This window comes from Cygnus olor, chromosome 17 (genome assembly GCF_009769625.2).
Source record: "Cygnus olor isolate bCygOlo1 chromosome 17, bCygOlo1.pri.v2, whole genome shotgun sequence".
Lineage (NCBI taxonomy): Eukaryota > Metazoa > Chordata > Aves > Anseriformes > Anatidae > Cygnus > Cygnus olor.
The window spans coordinates 1,005,761-1,025,576 of NC_049185.1; the positions used below are offsets into that span (position 1 = coordinate 1,005,761).

The 19,816-nt window shown below is 49.0% G+C and overlaps 6 long non-coding RNA genes across 8 annotated transcripts; 5 read left to right on the forward strand and 1 right to left on the reverse strand.

Annotated features, from left to right (window-relative positions):
• The first annotated feature begins 267 nt into the window (after nucleotides 1-267).
• LOC121079587 lies at nucleotides 268-14,911 on the forward strand. The gene is made up of 2 exons (XR_005825103.1): nucleotides 268-528; nucleotides 13,927-14,911. It is a non-coding gene; the product is annotated as an uncharacterized LOC121079587 (long non-coding RNA).
• Nucleotides 982-3,353, forward strand: LOC121079583. 2 transcript variants are annotated; one of them, XR_005825098.1, is made up of 2 exons: nucleotides 982-1,852; nucleotides 2,935-3,353. It is a non-coding gene; the product is annotated as an uncharacterized LOC121079583 (long non-coding RNA). The 2 variants fall into 2 exon arrangements; XR_005825099.1 differs by lacking the exon at nucleotides 982-1,852 and adding an exon at nucleotides 2,163-2,674.
• LOC121079582 lies at nucleotides 4,331-6,305 on the forward strand. Of its 2 annotated transcripts, none has more exons than XR_005825096.1 (2): nucleotides 4,331-5,185; nucleotides 6,267-6,305. It is a non-coding gene; the product is annotated as an uncharacterized LOC121079582 (long non-coding RNA). The 2 variants fall into 2 exon arrangements; XR_005825097.1 differs by lacking the exon at nucleotides 4,331-5,185 and adding an exon at nucleotides 5,437-6,006.
• On the forward strand, nucleotides 10,571-12,262 carry LOC121079578. Its single transcript, XR_005825092.1, has 2 exons — nucleotides 10,571-11,142; nucleotides 12,224-12,262. It is a non-coding gene; the product is annotated as an uncharacterized LOC121079578 (long non-coding RNA).
• LOC121079585 lies at nucleotides 12,957-17,526 on the reverse strand. Its single transcript, XR_005825101.1, has 3 exons — nucleotides 17,320-17,526; nucleotides 16,377-16,443; nucleotides 12,957-13,021 (listed from the first exon to the last, which is right to left on the reverse strand). It is a non-coding gene; the product is annotated as an uncharacterized LOC121079585 (long non-coding RNA).
• A 134-nt stretch (nucleotides 17,527-17,660) lies between these two features.
• LOC121079584 lies at nucleotides 17,661-19,327 on the forward strand. Its single transcript, XR_005825100.1, has 2 exons — nucleotides 17,661-17,829; nucleotides 18,909-19,327. It is a non-coding gene; the product is annotated as an uncharacterized LOC121079584 (long non-coding RNA).
• The last annotated feature ends 489 nt before the right edge of the window (nucleotides 19,328-19,816 follow it).

Here is a 19,816-nt window from a genome sequence, read left to right on the forward strand (position 1 = left end):
GAAATAGTTGAAAGCCTTCTAAATACCAGACATTGGAGCCCAAACTCAAAGCAAGCCCATGAGCTGTAAACACTTTTCCTTACGTTTGGCCAAATCCTTTTTAAAAAAACTGAGTTGCTGCTGGATTGGAGTCTGAGCTGTCCCATGGTAATGAGCAAGGGAAGGGCGGAAATGAATAGCAAAAGTCCTCAGGAAATAGTAATCATCCTCATTTGGAGATGCTCAGAGGCCAGGGTTTCAGGCAAGATTCCTCAGTTCCCTGGGAGCACCAGGGTACCATGCCCACCTTTCCATCTTTTGTTCTTGCCCATCTCCAATGCTCCAGCTCTACAAGTCGGTTTTAATATTTGTTACAGTAATGGCAGCCCTTAGTCACTCTTTCAAGTCTCTCACAGAGCTGTAGAAGCAAAAATCAGCATCCTTACGTCTGTTTTACAAGTGAGCAAAATGAGCAAAAAAAAAAATCAGCCAGAGGCAAGAGAAGCCTCTTGGCATGCACCTCCCTCCAAAATTGGCCAAAGTTCTCAGGTACCTAGCCTGAAGGGGTCTGCAGACTGAATCCACAAGTGACTCTCTCACTGGAAGAGGCCAAAAAATTTCAGAAAGTATGCCTGGGAGGAGGAACGGGTAGCTACTGGGCATGTACATAATTCCCAATTCGGCCAAAATTCAAGTAGCCAAAAGACAAGGGGCAATGTCCATAAAATGGTGCACAGGGAGTTCCGCACCAATATGCGAAAGAACTTCTTCATAGTGAGGGTGATGGAGCACTGCAACAGGCTGCCCACGGAGGTTGTGGAGTCTCCTTCTCTGGAGATATTCAAGAGCTGTCTGGACGCCTACCTGTGCAACCTGCTCTAAGGAACCTACCTTGGCAGGTGGGTTGGACCTGATGATTTCTGGAGGTCCCTTCCGACGCCTACAATTCTGTGATTCTATAAGCAGTGGTGGAAGTCGCACAATCGCCAGCACTTGTTGTGGGTGAAGTCAACTTTCCGGACATATGCTGGAATTTTGATACAGTCCCGAGGAAGCAGTCTAGGAGGTTCCTGGAGTGCGTGGAAGAGAGCTTTCTGACTCAGCTGGTTAGTGAGCCTACTGGGGGGATGCCCCACTAGACCTGCTGCTCATGAACAAAGAAGAGATCTTGTGGGAGATATGGCGTTTGAGACCCTGCTGTAGCCAAGGCTGTACACCCCAGGTCATTATACTCCTTGTAGAATTTTGGTTTGAACTCTGGCTTGGGCTCAGTGGTCTGGAGCTGGAAAAGCCATTGGGGAGGCTTGGGTGCTTTCCCAGTGGTCGATTCCGACCCAGCCCATACAAGACCCGTAATTCACAATATCTTGCAAAAAGTCACTCCGGGTAGTTACAGGGACCTGCTTCTGTGAAAGTCGTGTGGCATCCAGGGCAGCATTCATAGCACAGGCAATTTGTATGTGGTCTTGGAGAGTAGCTACATGTGTCTTTATGGTGTCTGGGAGGCCACAAATAAGGGGGAGTTAAGCTTGCCGGATCAATCAGGGCTAGCTTTAGGGATCTCCGTAACAGATCCTTCTCCTGCATCGCTTGTATGCAGGCTGGTTTTTGAAGAGATGCAGCCAAATCGGAGAACCCCGAGGTCTTCATGACAAGGGATTCTCCTCTTTCTTGTGGGTCTATTCCACTGACCCGATAGGCAGCTAAAATGAATCTATGCCACTAATCCAATAGGCAGTTAATACGTTTATTTAAGGTATAAATGCTATCGCAGGTATTCCTCACCAAAGTGAAGGTGAAGGTGCAGAGCTTACCAAGGAGGTGTCCCTGTCTTGGTGGAGAAGGAGCACAGAACATCGACTGCCTCTTCTAGGTTTCCAATTTTTTCTTCTCCCCTCCCCCCCCGCAGCTCTCCCTTTTTTCCTCACTCTAGGGTTTTCCTATCATTAATTTTTTTTACCGCTACCTCCTAACACTTTTATATCCTAAGCTCATCTGTCCCACCCTGGGATGACAATGAGCATAACTTGGGCAAAAAGTTGAGTATTATAGTCTTCTATGTTTAGCATGTACTTCCTTAATGTCATTATCTTATTAAGAGTTAACTTTAATGTTCATTTTATAAAGAATGAAGAAAAAGGTTTCACTTTGGGCACCGCAGACTTCAAGATTCTGTTTGATGCCCAAAGAGGGTTTGGCACACCGTGGGTATGCTGCTTTTGTTCAGAACTAAGGCATGTAGGCCAAACTTTTCCAGTGTGCTCCAGGCAGCTGTCAGGACCCCCTGGGGCAGGACAGCCCAGCCGTGAGCTCAAGAGAGCTGTGCCATGGACGTCATGGATGTGGAGCTTCTGAGGGGCACAGGTATGGTGGAACCAAAAGAGAGTGTTCATCTCCACGGGAAAGAGTGAGAAGTCCGCCCTGTGGCACTTGGGGACTCATGGACTGGCACATGCACCACCTCGCTCAGGACCAAGCATGGGGACCCAGCTCGTTGGGAAGCCAAGGACAGGGACCGTGAGCACATGACAGCCCTGTGCTGTCAGGGGCAGCGCATATTGTGACCCACAGTGGTGCTAGGCAACCGCCATGTCCCAGTGCAGGGCTGACAGGCACAGCCTCAGTCACCCACAAGCCAGAGCTGGCCCCAGCCCAGCCCTGCGGCTCCCAACAGGGTCCTGGGGCACCAGTGCAGGTGGGCTCGAGCTGGATGGTCTTTAAGGGCCCTTCCAACCCCAGCCATTGTAGGATTCTGTGAGGGAGGCAGTGCACAAGGAAAACGGGGTCGGTTGCTGATGTCTGAAAAAAGCAAAGAAACAACAAAACTAAGAGGAGGATTCAAAGTAACAAAAGTGGTAGGATTGAAGGAAAGACCAAAGAAAGAAAAGGTCATAATGAAAAGAAAGAACCAAACAAAACAAAATCAAACAAAAACTGTCTATTCCATTGTTGCAGGGTTGGGAACGTACACCGATGGACACAAACGAATTAGAGCAACAGCCTTGGAGGAGTTTGAGGCAGCAACCCAAGGTTTCAGCTGTGTTCAGAGAATGCCAAAAGGAAAGGCTCAAAGAGATGCTTGGAAAGAGCCTTAAGGGGCAAACAGAACCAGACCTCAACAAATGGAGAAAAAACTGGGGAACCTCCGTGCAATTTGAGCTAATCCGTGAGAGCTACAGGACATGCAGACACAGGCAGGTAACAAATAAGAGACGGGTATGCTGCTTTTCCAGAACTAACGCAGGTAAGGCAAAATTTTTCATAAGTACAATGTGGTGGAGGCAAAGGTAGCTAGCGGGCATGTGCCCACGTCCAAATTAGGCAAAATTCTCTGTTACCTAGCCTAGAGGGATCCGAGTTTAGGATCCACAAAGAACAGATCCCTCTTGGCGGAAGCCAAATCTTTTTTTATGGAAGCATGCCGAGGTGAGAAGGCAAGGGTAGCTACCAGGCATACACTTCCCTGAGAACTTGTCCAAAGTTGTGGTGTCCCTGCCCTGAAGGGCTTTTCAGCTGGTCCCCAGAGCTAAATGTGTCGCAAGAAGAATCCCAAACATTTTCCGAAGCTTCCCTGGAGGAGGCAATGGTAGCTAGCAGGCATGCAGCTGCCTCCAAAGTAGAGGCCAAATTGTGAGGGACTTAGTGCGGAGGGGTCTTCAGTTCGTATTTACGAGGAGTTCTCTATTTGGAGCTAGCTCAAAAGTTTTTCAAAACAAGATGAGCGAAGGGAAGTGAAAGTACCCAGGCAGGCACCTCCCTCCAAAATTGGCCAAAGTTCTCGGGTACATACCCTGAAGCGATCTGAGGACAGGATCCCAAACTAAATCCGTATGTGGAGGTAGCCACAAAGTTTTGGCAAACAAGATCAGCTAGAGGCAAGAGAAGCCTCTTGGCATGCACCTCCCTCCAAAATTGGCCCAAGTTCTCAGGTACCTAGCCTGAATGGTTCTGCGGACTGAATCCAGAAGTCCCTGTGTCTCTGGAAGAGGCCAAAACATTTTACCAAGTATGCCTGGGAGGAGGAACGGGTAGCTACTGGGCATGCACGTAGTTCTGAATTTGGCCAAACTTCAGGTAGATACCCCATACGGGTATGCTGCTTTTCCAGAACTTGCGCAGGTAACGCAGAATTTTTCCTAAGTACAATGTGGTGGAGGCAAAGGTAGCTAGCGGGCATGTGCCCACGTCCAAATTAGGCAAAATTCTCTGTTACCTAGCCTAGAGGGATCCGAGATTAGGATCCACAAAGAACAGATCCCTCTTGGCGGAAGCCAAATCTTTTTTTATGGAAGCATGCCGAGGTGAGAAGGCAAGGGTAGCTACCAGGCATAGACTTCCCTGAGAACTTGTCCAAAGTTGTGGTGTCCCTGCCCTGAAGGGCTTTTCAGCTGGTCCCCAGAGCTAAATGTGTCGCAAGAAGAATCCCAAACATTTCCCGAAGCTTCCCTGGAGGAGGCAATGGTAGCTAGCAGGCATGCAGCTACCTCCAAAGTAGAGGCCAAATTGTGAGGGACTTAACACGGAGGGCTCTTCAGCTGGTATTGACAAACAATCCTGTATTTGGAGCTAGCCCTAAAGTTTTGAAAAACAAGATGAGCGAAGGGAAGTGAATGTACCCATGCAGGCACCTCCCTCCAAAATTGGCCAGAGTTCTCAGGTACCTACCCTGAAATGATCTGAGGACAGGATCCCAAACTAAATCTGTCTGTGGAGGTAGCCACAAAGTTTTGGCAAACAAGATCAGCCAGCTGTGTGGCATCCAGGGCAGCATTTATAGCACAGGCAGTTTGTATGTGGTCTTGGAGAGTAGCTACATGTGTCTTTATGGTGTCTGGGAGGCCACAAATAAGGGGGAGTTGTCCTTGCCAGATCAATCAGGGCTAGCTTTAGGGATCTCCGTAACAGATCCTTTTCCTGCATCGCTTGTATGCAGGCTGGTTTTTGAAGAGATGCAGCCAAATCGGAGAACCCCGAGGTCTTCATGACAAGGGATTCTCCTCTTTCTTGTGGGTCTATTCCACTGACCCGATAGGCAGCTAAAATGAATCTATGCCACTAATCCAATAGGCAGTTAATACGTTTATTTAAGGTATAAATGCTATCGCAGGTATTCCTCACCAAAGTGAAGGTGAAGGTGCAGAGCTTACCAAGGAGGTGTCCCTGTCTTGGTGGAGAAGGAGCACAGAACATCGACTGCCTCTTCTAGGTTTTCAATTTTTTCTTCTCCCCTCCCCCCCCCAGCTCTCCCTTTTTTCCTCACTCTAGGGTTTTCCTATCATTAATTTTTTTACCACTACCTCCTAACACTTTTCTATCCTAAGCTCATCTGTCCCACCCTGGGATGACAATGAGCATAACTTGGGCAAAAAGTTGAGTATTATAGTCTTCTATGTTTAGCATGTACTTCCTTAATGTCATTATCTTATTAAGAGTTAACTTTAATGTTCATTTTATAAAGAATGAAGAAAAAGGTTTCACTTTGGGCACCGCAGACTTCAAGATTCTGTTCTGATGCCCAAAGAGGGTTTGGCACACCGTGGGTATGCTGCTTTTGTTCAGAACTAAGGCATGTAGGCCAAACTTTTCCAGTGTGCTCCAGGCAGCTGTCAGGACCCCCTGGGGCAGGACAGCCCAGCCGTGAGCTCAAGAGAGCTGTGCCATGGACGTCATGGATGTGGAGCTTCTGAGGGGCACAGGTATGGTGGAACCAAAAGAGAGTGTTCATCTCCACGGGAAAGAGTGAGAAGTCCGCCCTGTGGCACTTGGGGACTCATGGACTGGCACATGCACCACCTCGCTCAGGACCAAGCATGGGGACCCAGCTCGTTGGGAAGCCAAGGACAGGGACCGTGAGCACATGGCAGCCCTGTGCTGTCAGGGGCAGCGCATATTGTGACCCACAGTGGTGCTAGGCAACCGCCATGTCCCAGTGCAGGGCTGACAGGCACAGCCTCAGTCACCCACAAGCCAGAGCTGGCCCCAGCCCAGCCCTGCGGCTCCCAACAGGGTCCTGGGGCACCAGTGCAGGTGGGCTCGAGCTGGATGGTCTTTAAGGGCCCTTCCAACCCCAGCCATTGTAGGATTCTGTGAGGGAGGCAGTGCACAAGGAAAACGGGGTCGGTTGCTGATGTCTGAAAAAAGCAAAGAAACAACAAAACTAAGAGGAGGATTCAAAGTAACAAAAGTGGTAGGATTGAAGGAAAGACCAAAGAAAGAAAAGGTCATAATGAAAAGAAAGAACCAAACAAAACAAAATCAAACAAAAACTGTCTATTCCATTGTTGCAGGGTTGGGAACGTACACCGATGGACACAAACGAATTAGAGCAACAGCCTTGGAGGAGTTTGAGGCAGCAACCCAAGGTTTCAGCTGTGTTCAGAGAATGCCAAAAGGAAAGGCTCAAAGAGATGCTTGGAAAGAGCCTTAAGGGGCAAACAGAACCAGACCTCAACAAATGGAGAAAAAACTGGGGAACCTCCGTGCAATTTGAGCTAATCCGAGAGAGCTACAGGACATGCAGACACAGGCAGGTAACAAATAAGAGACGGGTATGCTGCTTTTCCAGAACTAACGCGGGTAAGGCAAAATTTTTCCTAAGTACAATGTGGTGGAGGCAAAGGTAGCTAGCGGGCATGTGCCCACGTCCAAATTAGGCAAAATTCTCTGTTACCTAGCCTAGAGGGATCCGAGTTTAGGATCCACAAAGAACAGATCCCTCTTGGCGGAAGCCAAATCTTTTTTTATGGAAGCATGCCGAGGTGAGAAGGCAAGGGTAGCTACCAGGCATACACTTCCCTGAGAACTTGTCCAAAGTTGTGGTGTCCCTGCCCTGAAGGGCTTTTCAGCTGGTCCCCAGAGCTAAATGTGTCGCAAGAAGAATCCCAAACATTTCCCGAAGCTTCCCTGGAGGAGGCAATGGTAGCTAGCAGGCATGCAGCTACCTCCAAAGTAGAGGCCAAATTGTGAGGGACTTAGTGCGGAGGGGTCTTCAGTTCGTATTTACGAGGAGTTCTCTATTTGGAGCTAGCCCAAAAGTTTTTCAAAACAAGATGAGCGAAGGGAAGTGAAAGTACCCAGGCAGGCACCTCCCTCCAAAATTGGCCAAAGTTCTCGGGTACATACCCTGAAGCGATCTGAGGACAGGATCCCAAACTAAATCGGTATGTGGAGGTAGCCACAAAGTTTTGGCAAACAAGATCAGCTAGAGGCAAGAGAAGCCTCTTGGCATGCACCTCCCTCCAAAATTGGCCCAAGTTCTCAGGTACCTAGCCTGAATGGTTCTGCGGACTGAATCCAGAAGTCCCTGTGTCTCTGGAAGAGGCCAAAACATTTTACCAAGTATGCCTGGGAGGAGGAACGGGTAGCTACTGGGCATGCACGTAGTTCTGAATTTGGCCAAACTTCAGGTAGATACCCCATACGGGTATGCTGCTTTTCCAGAACTTGCGCAGGTAACGCAGAATTTTTCCTAAGTACAATGTGGTGGAGGCAAAGGTAGCTAGCGGGCATGTGCCCACGTCCAAATTAGGCAAAATTCTCTGTTACCTAGCCTAGAGGAATCCGAGATTAGGATCCACAAAGAACAGATCCCTCTTGGCGGAAGCCAAATCTTTTTTTATGGAAGCATGCCGAGGTGAGAAGGCAAGGGTAGCTACCAGGCATACACTTCCCTGAGAACTTGTCCAAAGTTGTGGTGTCCCTGCCCTGAAGGGCTTTTCAGCTGGTCCCCAGAGCTAAATGTGTCGCAAGAAGAATCCCAAACATTTTCCGAAGCTTCCCTGGAGGAGGCAATGGTAGGTAGCCGGCATGCAGCTGCCTCCAAAGTAGAGGCCAAATTGTGAGGGACTTAGTGCGGAGGGGTCTTCAGTTCGTATTTACGAGGAGTTCTCTATTTGGAGCTAGCCCAAAAGTTTTGAAAAACAAGATGAGCGAAGGGAAGTGAATGTACCCAGGCAGGCACCTCCCTCCAAAATTGGCCAAGTTCTCAGGTACCTAGCCTGAAGCGATCTGAGGACAGGATCCCAAACTAAATCCGTACGTGGAGGTAGCCACAAAGTTCTGGCAAACAAGATCAGCGAGAGGCAGGAGAAGCCTTTTGGGATGCACCTCCCTCCAAAATTGGCCCAAGTTCTAGGGTACCTAGCCTGAAGGGTTCTGCGGACCGAATCCACAAGTCCCTGTGTCTCTGGAAGAGGCCAAAACATTTTACCAAGTATGCCTGGGAGGAGGAACGGGTAGCTACTGGGCATGCACGTAGTTCTGAATTTGGCCAAACTTCAGGTAGATACCCCATACGGGTATGCTGCTTTTCCAGAACTTGCGCAGGTAACGCAGAATTTTTCCTAAGTACAATGTGGTGGAGGCCAAGGTAGCTAGCGGGCATGTGCCCACGTCCAAATTAGGCAAAATTCTCTGTTACCTAGCCTAGAGGGATCCGAGATTAGGATCCACAAAGAACAGATCCCTCTTGGAGGAATCCAAATCTTTTTTTTATGGAAGCATGCCGAGGTGAGAAGGCAAGGGTAGCTACCAGGCATACACTTCCCTGAGAACTTGTCCAAAGTTGTGGTGTCCCTGCCCTGAAGGGCTTTTCAGCTGGTCCCCAGAGCTAAATGTGTCGCAAGAAGAATCCCAAACATTTTCCGAAGCTTCCCTGGAGGAGGCAATGGTAGCTAGCAGGCATGCAGCTACCTCCAAAGTAGAGGCCAAATTGTGAGGGACTTAGTGCGGAGGGGTCTTCAGTTCGTATTTACGAGGAGTTCTCTATTTGGAGCTAGCCCAAAAGTTTTGAAAAACAAGATGAGCGAAGGGAAGTGAATGTACCCAGGCAGGCACCTCCCTCCAAAACTGGCCCAAGTTCTCGGGTACCTAGCCTGAAGCGATCTGAGGACAGGATCCCAAACTAAATCCGTATGTGGAGGTAGCCACAAAGTTTTGGCAAACAAGATCAGCTAGAGGCAAGAGAAGCCTCTTGGCATGCACCTCCCTCCAAAATTGGCCCAAGTTCTCAGGTACCTAGCCTGAATGGTTCTGCGGACTGAATCCACAAGTCCCTGTGTCTCTGGAAGAGGCCAAAACATTTTACCAAGTATGCCTGGGAGGAGGAACGGGTAGCTACTGGGCATGCACGTAGTTCTGAATTTGGCCAAACTTCAGGTAGATACCCCATACGGGTATGCTGCTTTTCCAGAACTTGCGCAGGTAACGCAGAATTTTTCCTAAGTACAATGTGGTGGAGGCAAAGGTAGCTAGCGGGCATGTGCCCACGTCCAAATTAGGCAAAATTCTCTGTTACCTAGCCTAGAGGGATCCGAGTTAGGATCCACAAAGAACAGATCCCTCTTGGCGGAAGCCAAATCTTTTTTTATGGAAGCATGCCGAGGTGAGAAGGCAAGGGTAGCTACCAGGCATACACTTCCCTGAGAACTTGTCCAAAGTTGTGGTGTCCCTGCCCTGAAGGGCTTTTCAGCTGGTCCCCAGAGCTAAATGTGTCGCAAGAAGAATCCCAAACATTTTCCGAAGCTTCCCTGGAGGAGGCAATGGTAGGTAGCAGGCATGCAGCTGCCTCCAAAGTAGAGGCCAAATTGTGAGGGACTTAGTGCGGAGGGGTCTTCAGTTCGTATTTACGAGGAGTTCTCTATTTGGAGCTAGCCCAAAAGTTTTGAAAAACAAGATGAGCGAAGGGAAGTGAATGTACCCAGGCAGGCACCTCCCTCCAAAATTGGCCAAAGTTCTCAGGTACCTAGCCTGAAGCGATCTGAGGACAGGATCCCAAACTAAATCCGTACGTGGAGGTAGCCACAAAGTTCTGGCAAACAAGATCAGCGAGAGGCAGGAGAAGCCTTTTGGGATGCACCTCCCTCCAAAATTGGCCCAAGTTCTAGGGTACCTAGCCTGAAGGGTTCTGCGGACCGAATCCACAAGTCCCTGTGTCTCTGGAAGAGGCCAAAACATTTTACCAAGTATGCCTGGGAGGAGGAACGGGTAGCTACTGGGCATGCACGTAGTTCTGAATTTGGCCAAACTTCAGGTAGATACCCCATACGGGTATGCTACTTTTCCAGAACTTGCGCAGGTAACGCAGAATTTTTCCTAAGTACAATGTGGTGGAGGCCAAGGTAGCTAGCGGGCATGTGCCCACGTCCAAATTAGGCAAAATTCTCTGTTACCTAGCCTAGAGGGATCCGAGATTAGGATCCACAAAGAACAGATCCCTCTTGGAGGAATCCAAATCTTTGTTTTATGGAAGCATGCCGAGGTGAGAAGGCAAGGGTAGCTACCAGGCATACGTTTCCCTGAGAACTTGTCCAAAGTTGTGGTGTCCCTGCCCTGAAGGGCTTTTCAGCTGGTCCCCAGAGCTAAATGTGTCGCAAGAAGAATCCCAAACATTTTCCGAAGCTTCCCTGGAGGAGGCAATGGTAGCTAGCAGGCATGCAGCTACCTCCAAAGTAGAGGCCAAATTGTGAGGGACTTAACACGGAGGGCTCTTCAGCTGGTATTGACAAACAATCCTGTATTTGGAGCTAGCCCAAAAGTTTTGAAAAACATGATAAGTGAAGGGAAGTGAAGGTACCCATGCAGGCACCTCCCTCCAAAATTGGCCAGAGTTCTCAGGTACCTACCCTGAAATGATCTGAGGACAGGATCCCAAACTAAATCTGTCTGTGGAGGTAGCCACAAAGTTTTGGCAAACAAGATCAGCCAGCTGTGTGGCATCCAGGGCAGCATTTATAGCACAGGCAGTTTGTATGTGGTCTTGGAGAGTAGCTACATTTGTCTTTATGGTGTCTGGGAGGCCACAAATAAGGGGGAGTTAAGCTTGCCGGATCAATCAGGGCTAGCTTTAGGGATCTCCGTAACAGATCCTTCTCCTGCATCGCTTGTATGCAGGCTGGTTTTTGAAGAGATGCAGCCAAATCGGAGAACCCCGAGGTCTTCATGACAAGGGATTCTCCTCTTTCTTGTGGGTCTATTCCACTGACCCGATAGGCAGCTAAAATGAATCTATGCCACTAATCCAATAGGCAGTTAATACGTTTATTTAAGGTATAAATGCTATCGCAGGTATTCCTCACCAAAGTGAAGGTGAAGGTGCAGAGCTTACCAAGGAGGTGTCCCTGTCTTGGTGGAGAAGGAGCACAGAACATCGACTGCCTCTTCTAGGTTTCCAATTTTTTCTTCTCCCCTCCCCCCCCGCAGCTCTCCCTTTTTTCCTCACTCTAGGGTTTTCCTATCATTAATTTTTTTACCACTACCTCCTAACACTTTTCTATCCTAAGCTCATCTGTCCACCCTGGGATGACAATGAGCATAACTTGGGCAAAAAGTTGAGTATTATAGTCTGCTATGTTTAGCATGTACTTCCTTAATGTCATTATCTTATTAAGAGTTAACTTTAATGTTCATTTTATAAAGAATGAAGAAAAAGGTTTCACTTTGGGCACCGCAGACTTCAAGATTCTGTTCTGATGCCCAAAGAGGGTTTGGCACACCGTGCGTATGCTGCTTTTGTTCAGAACTAAGGCATGTAGGCCAAACTTTTCCAGTGTGCTCCAGGCAGCTGTCAGGACCCCCTGGGGCAGGACAGCCCAGCCGTGAGCTCAAGAGAGCTGTGCCATGGACGTCATGGATGTGGAGCTTCTGAGGGGCACAGGTATGGTGGAACCAAAAGAGAGTGTTCATCTCCACGGGAAAGAGTGAGAAGTCCGCCCTGTGGCACTTGGGGACTCATGGACTGGCACATGCACCACCTCGCTCAGGACCAAGCATGGGGACCCAGCTCGTTGGGAAGCCAAGGACAGGGACCGTGAGCACATGGCAGCCCTGTGCTGTCAGGGGCAGCGCATATTGTGACCCACAGTGGTGCTAGGCAACCGCCATGTCCCAGTGCAGGGCTGACAGGCACAGCCTCAGTCACCCACAAGCCAGAGCTGGCCCCAGCCCAGCCCTGCAGCTCCCAACAGGGTCCTGGGGCACCAGTGCAGGTGGGCTCGAGCTGGATGGTCTTTAAGGGCCCTTCCAACCCCAGCCATTGTAGGATTCTGTGAGGGAGGCAGTGCACAAGGAAAACGGGGTCGGTTGCTGATGTCTGAAAAAAGCAAAGAAACAACAAAACTAAGAGGAGGATTCAAAGTAACAAAAGTGGTAGGATTGAAGGAAAGACCAAAGAAAGAAAAGGTCATAATGAAAAGAAAGAACCAAACAAAACAAAATCAAACAAAAACTGTCTATTCCATTGTTGCAGGGTTGGGAACGTACACCGATGGACACAAACGAATTAGAGCAACAGCCTTGGAGGAGTTTGAGGCAGCAACCCAAGGTTTCAGCTGTGTTCAGAGAAAGCCGAAAGGAAAGGCTCAAAGAGATGCTTGGAAAGAGCCTTAAGGGGCAAACAGAACCAGACCTCAACAAATGGAGAAAAAACTGGGGAACCTCCGTGCAATTTGAGCTAATCCGTGAGAGCTACAGGACATGCAGACACAGGCAGGTAACAAATAAGAGACGGGTATGCTGCTTTTCCAGAACTAACGCAGGTAACGCAGAATTTTTCCTAAGTACAATGTGGTGGAGGCCAAGGTAGCTAGCGGGCATGTGCCCACGTCCAAATTAGGCAAAATTCTCTGTTACCTAGCCTAGAGGGATCCGAGATTAGGATCCACAAAGAACAGATCCCTCTTGGAGGAAGCCAAATCTTTTTTTATGGAAGCATGCCGAGGTGAGAAGGCAAGGGTAGCTACCAGGCATACACTTCCCTGAGAACTTGTCCAAAGTTGTGGTGTCCCTGCCCTGAAGGGCTTTTCAGCTGGTCCCCAGAGCTAAATGTGTCGCAAGAAGAATCCCAAACATTTTCCGAAGCTTCCCTGGAGGAGGCAATGGTAGGTAGCCGGCATGCAGCTGCCTCCAAAGTAGAGGCCAAATTGTGAGGGACTTAGTGCGGAGGGGTCTTCAGTTCATATTTACGAGGAGTTCTCTATTTGGAGCTAGCTCAAAAGTTTTTCAAAACATGATCAGCGAAGGGAAGTGAAAGTACCCAGGCAGGTACCTCCCTCCAAAATTGGCCAAAGTTCTCGGGTACATACCCTGAAGCGATCTGAGGACAGGATCCCAAACTAAATCTGTCTGTGGAGGTAGCCACAAAGTTTTGGCAAACAAGATCAGCTAGAGGCAAGAGAAGCCTCTTGGCATGCACCTCCCTCCAAAATTGGCCCAAGTTCTTGGGTACCTAGCCTGAAGGGTTCTGCGGACTGAATCCAGAAGTCCCTGTGTCTCTGGAAGAGGCCAAAACATTTTACCAAGTATGCCTGGGAGGAGGAACGGGTAGCTACTGGGCATGCACGTAGTTCTGAATTTGGCCAAACTTCAGGTAGATACCCCATACGGGTATGCTGCTTTTCCAGAACTTGCGCAGGTAACGCAGAATTTTTCCTAAGTACAATGTGGTGGAGGCAAAGGTAGCTAGCGGGCATGTGCCCACGTCCAAATTAGGCAAAATTCTCTGTTACCTAGCCTAGAGGGATCCGAGATTAGGATCCACAAAGAACAGATCCCTCTTGGAGGAATCCAAATCTTTTTTTTATGGAAGCATGCCGAGGTGAGAAGGCAAGGGTAGCTACCAGGCATACACTTCCCTGAGAACTTGTCCAAAGTTGTGGTGTCCCTGCCCTGAAGGGCTTTTCAGCTGGTCCCCAGAGCTAAATGTGTCGCAAGAAGAATCCCAAACATTTTCCGAAGCTTCCCTGGAGGAGGCAATGGTAGCTAGCAGGCATGCAGCTGCCTCCAAAGTAGAGGCCAAATTGTGAGGGACTTAGTGCGGAGGGGTCTTCAGTTCGTATTTACGAGGAGTTCTCTATTTGGAGCTAGCCCAAAAGTTTTGAAAAACAAGATGAGCGAAGGGAAGTGAATGTACCCAGGAAGGCACCTCCCTCCAAAATTGGCCAAAGTTCTCAGGTACCTAGCCTGAAGGGTTGTGCGAACCGAATCCACAAGTCCCTGTGTCTCTGGAAGAGGCCAAAACATTTTAGCAAGTATGCCTGGGAGGAGGAATGGGTAGCTACTGGGCATGCACGTAGTTCTGAATTTGGCCAAACTTCAGGTAGATACCCCATACGGGTATGCTGCTTTTCCAGAACTTGCGCAGGTAACGCAGAATTTTTCCTAAGTACAATGTGGTGGAGGCCAAGGTAGCTAGCGGGCATGTGCCCACGTCCAAATTAGGCAAAATTCTCTGTTACCTAGCCTAGAGGGATCCGAGTTTAGGATCCACAAAGAACAGATCCCTCTTGGCGGAAGCCAAATCTTTTTTTATGGAAGCATGCCGAGGTGAGAAGGCAAGGGTAGCTACCAGGCATACACTTCCCTGAGAACTTGTCCAAAGTTGTGGTGTCCCTGCCCTGAAGGGCTTTTCAGCTGGTCCCCAGAGCTAAATGTGTCGCAAGAAGAATCCCAAACATTTTCCGAAGCTTCCCTGGAGGAGGCAATGGTAGGTAGCCGGCATGCAGCTGCCTCCAAAGTAGAGGCCAAATTGTGAGGGACTTAACACAGAGGGCTCTTCTGCTGGTATTGACAAACAATCCTGTATTTGGAGCTAGCCCAAAAGTTTTGAAAAACATGATCAGTGAAGGGAAGTGAATGTACCCAGGCAGGTACCTCCCTCCAAAATTGGCCAGAGTTCTCAGGTACCTACCCTGAAGTGATCTGAGGACAGGATCCCAAACTAAATCTGTCTGTGGAGGTAGCCACAAAGTTTTGGCAAACAAGATCAGCTAGAGGCAAGAGAAGCCTCTTGGCATGCACCTCCCTCCAAAATTGGCCCAAGTTCTTGGGTACCTAGCCTGAAGGGTTCTGCGGACTGAATCCACAAGTCCCTGTGTCTCTGGAAGAGGCCAAAACATTTTACCAAGTATGCCTGGGAGGAGGAACGGGTAGCTACTGGGCATGCACGTAGTTCTGAATTTGGCCAAACTTCAGGTAGATACCCCATACGGGTATGCTGCTTTTCCAGAACTTGCGCAGGTAACGCAGAATTTTTCCTAAGTACAATGTGGTGGAGGCAAAGGTAGCTAGCGGGCATGTGCCCACGTCCAAATTAGGCAAAATTCTCTGTTACCTAGCCTAGAGGGATCCGAGATTAGGATCCACAAAGAACAGATCCCTCTTGGAGGAATCCAAATCTTTTTTTTATGGAAGCATGCCGAGGTGAGAAGGCAAGGGTAGCTACCAGGCATACGTTTCCCTGAGAACTTGTCCAAAGTTGTGGTGTCCCTGCCCTGAAGGGCTTTTCAGCTGGTCCCCAGAGCTAAATGTGTCGCAAGAAGAATCCCAAACATTTTCCGAAGCTTCCCTGGAGGAGGCAATGGTAGCTAGCAGGCATGCAGCTGCCTCCAAAGTAGAGGCCAAATTGTGAGGGACTTAGTGCGGAGGGGTCTTCAGTTCGTATTTACGAGGAGTTCTCTATTTGGAGCTAGCCCAAAAGTTTTGAAAAACAAGATGAGCGAAGGGAAGTGAATGTACCCAGGCAGGCACCTCCCTCCAAAATTGGCCAAAGTTCTCAGGCACCTAGCCTGAAGCGATCTGAGGACAGGATCCCAAACTAAATCCGTACGTGGAGGTAGCCACAAAGTTCTGGCAAACAAGATCAGCGAGAGGCAGGAGAAGCCTTTGGCATGCACCTCCCTCCAAAATTGGCCCAAGTTCTCAGGTACCTAGCCTGAAGGGTTGTGCGGACCGAATCCACAAGTCCCTGTGTCTCTGGAAGAGGCCAAAACATTTTACCAAGTATGCCTGGGAGGAGGAACGGGTAGCTACTGGGCATGCACGTAGTTGTGAATTTGGCCAAACTTCAGGTAGATACCCCATACGGGTATGCTACTTTTCCAGAACTTGCGCAGGTAACGCAGAATTTTTCCTAAGTACAATGTGGTGGAGGCCAAGGTAGCTAGCGGGCATGTGCCCACGTCCAAATTAGGCAAAATTCTCTGTTACCTAGCCTAGAGGGATCCGAGATTAGGATCCACAAAGAACAGATCCCTCTTGGAGGAATCCAAATCTTTTTTTTATGGAAGCATGCCGAGGTGAGAAGGCAAGGGTAGCTACCAGGCATACGTTTCCCTGAGAACTTGTCCAAAGTTGTGGTGTCCCTGCCCTGAAGGGCTTTTCAGCTGGTCCCCAGAGCTAAATGTGTCGCAAGAAGAATCCCAAACATTTTCCGAAGCTTCCCTGGAGGAGGCAATGGTAGCTAGCAGGCATGCAGCTGCCTCCAAAGTAGAGGCCAAATTGTGAGGGACTTAGTGCGGAGGGGTCTTCAGTTCGTATTTACGAGGAGTTCTCTATTTGGAGCTAGCCCAAAAGTTTTGAAAAACAAGATGAGCGAAGGGAAGTGAATGTACCCAGGCAGGCACCTCCCTCCAAAATTGGCCAAAGTTCTCAGGCACCTAGCCTGAAGCGATCTGAGGACAGGATCCCAAACTAAATCCGTACGTGGAGGTAGCCACAAAGTTCTGGCAAACAAGATCAGCGAGAGGCAGGAGAAGCCTTTGGCATGCACCTCCCTCCAAAATTGGCCCAAGTTCTCAGGTACCTAGCCTGAAGGGTTGTGCGGACCGAATCCACAAGTCCCTGTGTCTCTGGAAGAGGCCAAAACATTTTACCAAGTATGCCTGGGAGGAGGAACGGGTAGCTACTGGGCATGCACGTAGTTGTGAATTTGGCCAAACTTCAGGTAGATACCCCATACGGGTATGCTACTTTTCCAGAACTTGCGCAGGTAACGCAGAATTTTTCCTAAGTACAATGTGGTGGAGGCCAAGGTAGCTAGCGGGCATGTGCCCACGTCCAAATTAGGCAAAATTCTCTGTTACCTAGCCTAGAGGGATCCGAGATTAGGATCCACAAAGAACAGATCCCTCTTGGAGGAATCCAAATCTTTTTTTTATGGAAGCATGCCGAGGTGAGAAGGCAAGGGTAGCTACCAGGCATACGTTTCCCTGAGAACTTGTCCAAAGTTGTGGTGTCCCTGCCCTGAAGGGCTTTTCAGCTGGTCCCCAGAGCTAAATGTGTCGCAAGAAGAATCCCAAACATTTTCCGAAGCTTCCCTGGAGGAGGCAATGGTAGCTAGCAGGCATGCAGCTGCCTCCAAAGTAGAGGCCAAATTGTGAGGGACTTAACACAGAGGGCTCTTCTGCTGGTATTGACAAACAATCCTGTATTTGGAGCTAGCCCAAAAGTTTTGAAAAACATGATGAGCGAAGGGAAGTGAAGGTACCCATGCAGGCACCTCCCTCCAAAATTGGCCAGAGTTCTCAGGTACCTACCCTGAAATGATCTGAGGACAGGATCCCAAACTAAATCTGTCTGTGGAGGTAGCCACAAAGTTTTGGCAAACAAGATCAGCCAGCTGTGTGGCATCCAGGGCAGCATTTATAGCACAGGCAGTTTGTATGTGGTCTTGGAGAGTAGCTACATTTGTCTTTATGGTGTCTGGGAGGCCACAAATAAGGGGGAGTTAAGCTTGCCGGATCAATCAGGGCTAGCTTTAGGGATCTCCGTAACAGATCCTTCTCCTGCATCGCTTGTACGCAGGCTGGTTTTTGAAGAGATGCAGCCAAATCGGAGAACCCCGAGGTCTTCATGACAAGGGATTCTCCTCTTTCTTGTGGGTCTATTCCACTGACCCGACAGGCAGCTAAAATGAATCTATGCCACTAATCCAATAGGCAGTTAATACGTTTATTTAAGGTATAAATGCTATCGCAGGTATTCCTCACCAAAGTGAAGGTGAAGGTGCAGAGCTTACCAAGGAGGTGTCCCTGTCTTGGTGGAGAAGGAGCACAGAACATCGACTGCCTCTTCTAGGTTTCCAATTTTTTCTTCTCCCCTCCCCCCCCGCAGCTCTCCCTTTTTTCCTCACTCTAGCGTTTTCCTATCATTAATTTTTTTACCACTACCTCCTAACACTTTTATATCCTAAGCTCATCTGTCCACCCTGGGATGACAATGAGCATAACTTGGGCAAAAAGTTGAGTATTATAGTCTTCTATGTTTAGCATGTACTTCCTTAATGTCATTATCTTATTAAGAGTTAACTTTAATGTTCATTTTATAAAGAATGAAGAAAAAGGTTTCACTTTGGGCACCGCAGACTTCAAGATTCTGTTTGATGCCCAAAGAGGGTTTGGCACACCGTGCGTATGCTGCTTTTGTTCAGAACTAAGGCATGTAGGCCAAACTTTTCCAGTGTGCTCCAGGCAGCTGTCAGGACCCCCTGGGGCAGGACAGCCCAGCCGTGAGCTCAAGAGAGCTGTGCCATGGACGTCATGGATGTGGAGCTTCTGAGGGGCACAGGTATGGTGGAACCAAAAGAGAGTGTTCATCTCCACGGGAAAGAGTGAGAAGTCCGCCCTGTGGCACTTGGGGACTCATGGACTGGCACATGCACCACCTCGCTCAGGACCAAGCATGGGGACCCAGCTCGTTGGGAAGCCAAGGACAGGGACCGTGAGCACATGGCAGCCCTGTGCTGTCAGGGGCAGCGCATATTGTGACCCACAGTGGTGCTAGGCAACCGCCATGTCCCAGTGCAGGGCTGACAGGCACAGCCTCAGTCACCCACAAGCCAGAGCTGGCCCCAGCCCAGCCCTGCAGCTCCCAACAGGGTCCTGGGCACCAGTGCAGGTGGGCTCGAGCTGGATGGTCTTTAAGGGCCCTTCCAACCCCAGCCATTGTAGGATTCTGTGAGGGAGGCAGTGCACAAGGAAAACGGGGTCGGTTGCTGATGTCTGAAAAAAGCAAAGAAACAACAAAACTAAGAGGAGGATTCAAAGTAACAAAAGTGGTAGGATTGAAGGAAAGACCAAAGAAAGAAAAGGTCATAATGAAAAGAAAGAACCAAACAAAACAAAATCAAACAAAAACTGTCTATTCCATTGTTGCAGGGTTGGGAACGTACACCGATGGACACAAACGAATTAGAGCAACAGCCTTGGAGGAGTTTGAGGCAGCAACCCAAGGTTTCAGCTGTGTTCAGAGAAAGCCGAAAGGAAAGGCTCAAAGAGATGCTTGGAAAGAGCCTTAAGGGGCAAACGGAACCAGACCTCAACAAATGGAGAAAAAACTGGGGAACCTCCGTGGAATTTGAGCTAATCCGTGAGAGCTACAGGACATGCAGACACAGGCAGGTAACAAATAAGACACAGGTATGCTGCTTTTCCAGAACTAACGCAGGTAACGCAGAATTTTTCCTAAGTACAATGTGGTGGAGGCAAAGGTAGCTAGCGGGCATGTGCCCACGTCCAAATTAGGCAAAATTCTCTGTTACCTAGCCTAGAGGGATCCGAGTTTAGGATCCACAAAGAACAGATCCCTCTTGGCGGAAGCCAAATCTTTTTTTATGGAAGCATGCCGAGGTGAGAAGGCAAGGGTAGCTACCAGGCATACACTTCCCTGAGAACTTGTCCAAAGTTGTGGTGTCCCTGCCCTGAAGGGCTTTTCAGCTGGTCCCCAGAGCTAAATCTGTTTTAGTCAGAATCCCAAACATTTCCCGAAGCTTCCCTGGAGGAGGCAATGGTAGCTAGCAGGCATGCAGCTGCCTCCAAAGTAGAGGCCAAATTGTGAGGGACTTAACATGGAGGGTTCTTCAGTTCGTATTGACAAACAATCCTCTATTTGGAGCTAGCCCAAAAGTTTTGAAAAACATGATCAGCGAAGGGAAGTGAATGTACCCAGGCAGGTACCTCCCTCCAAAATTGGCCAGAGTTCTCAGGTACCTACCCTGAAGTGATCTGAGGACAGGATCCCAAACTAAATCTGTCTGTGGTGGTAGCCACAAAGTTTTGGCAAACAA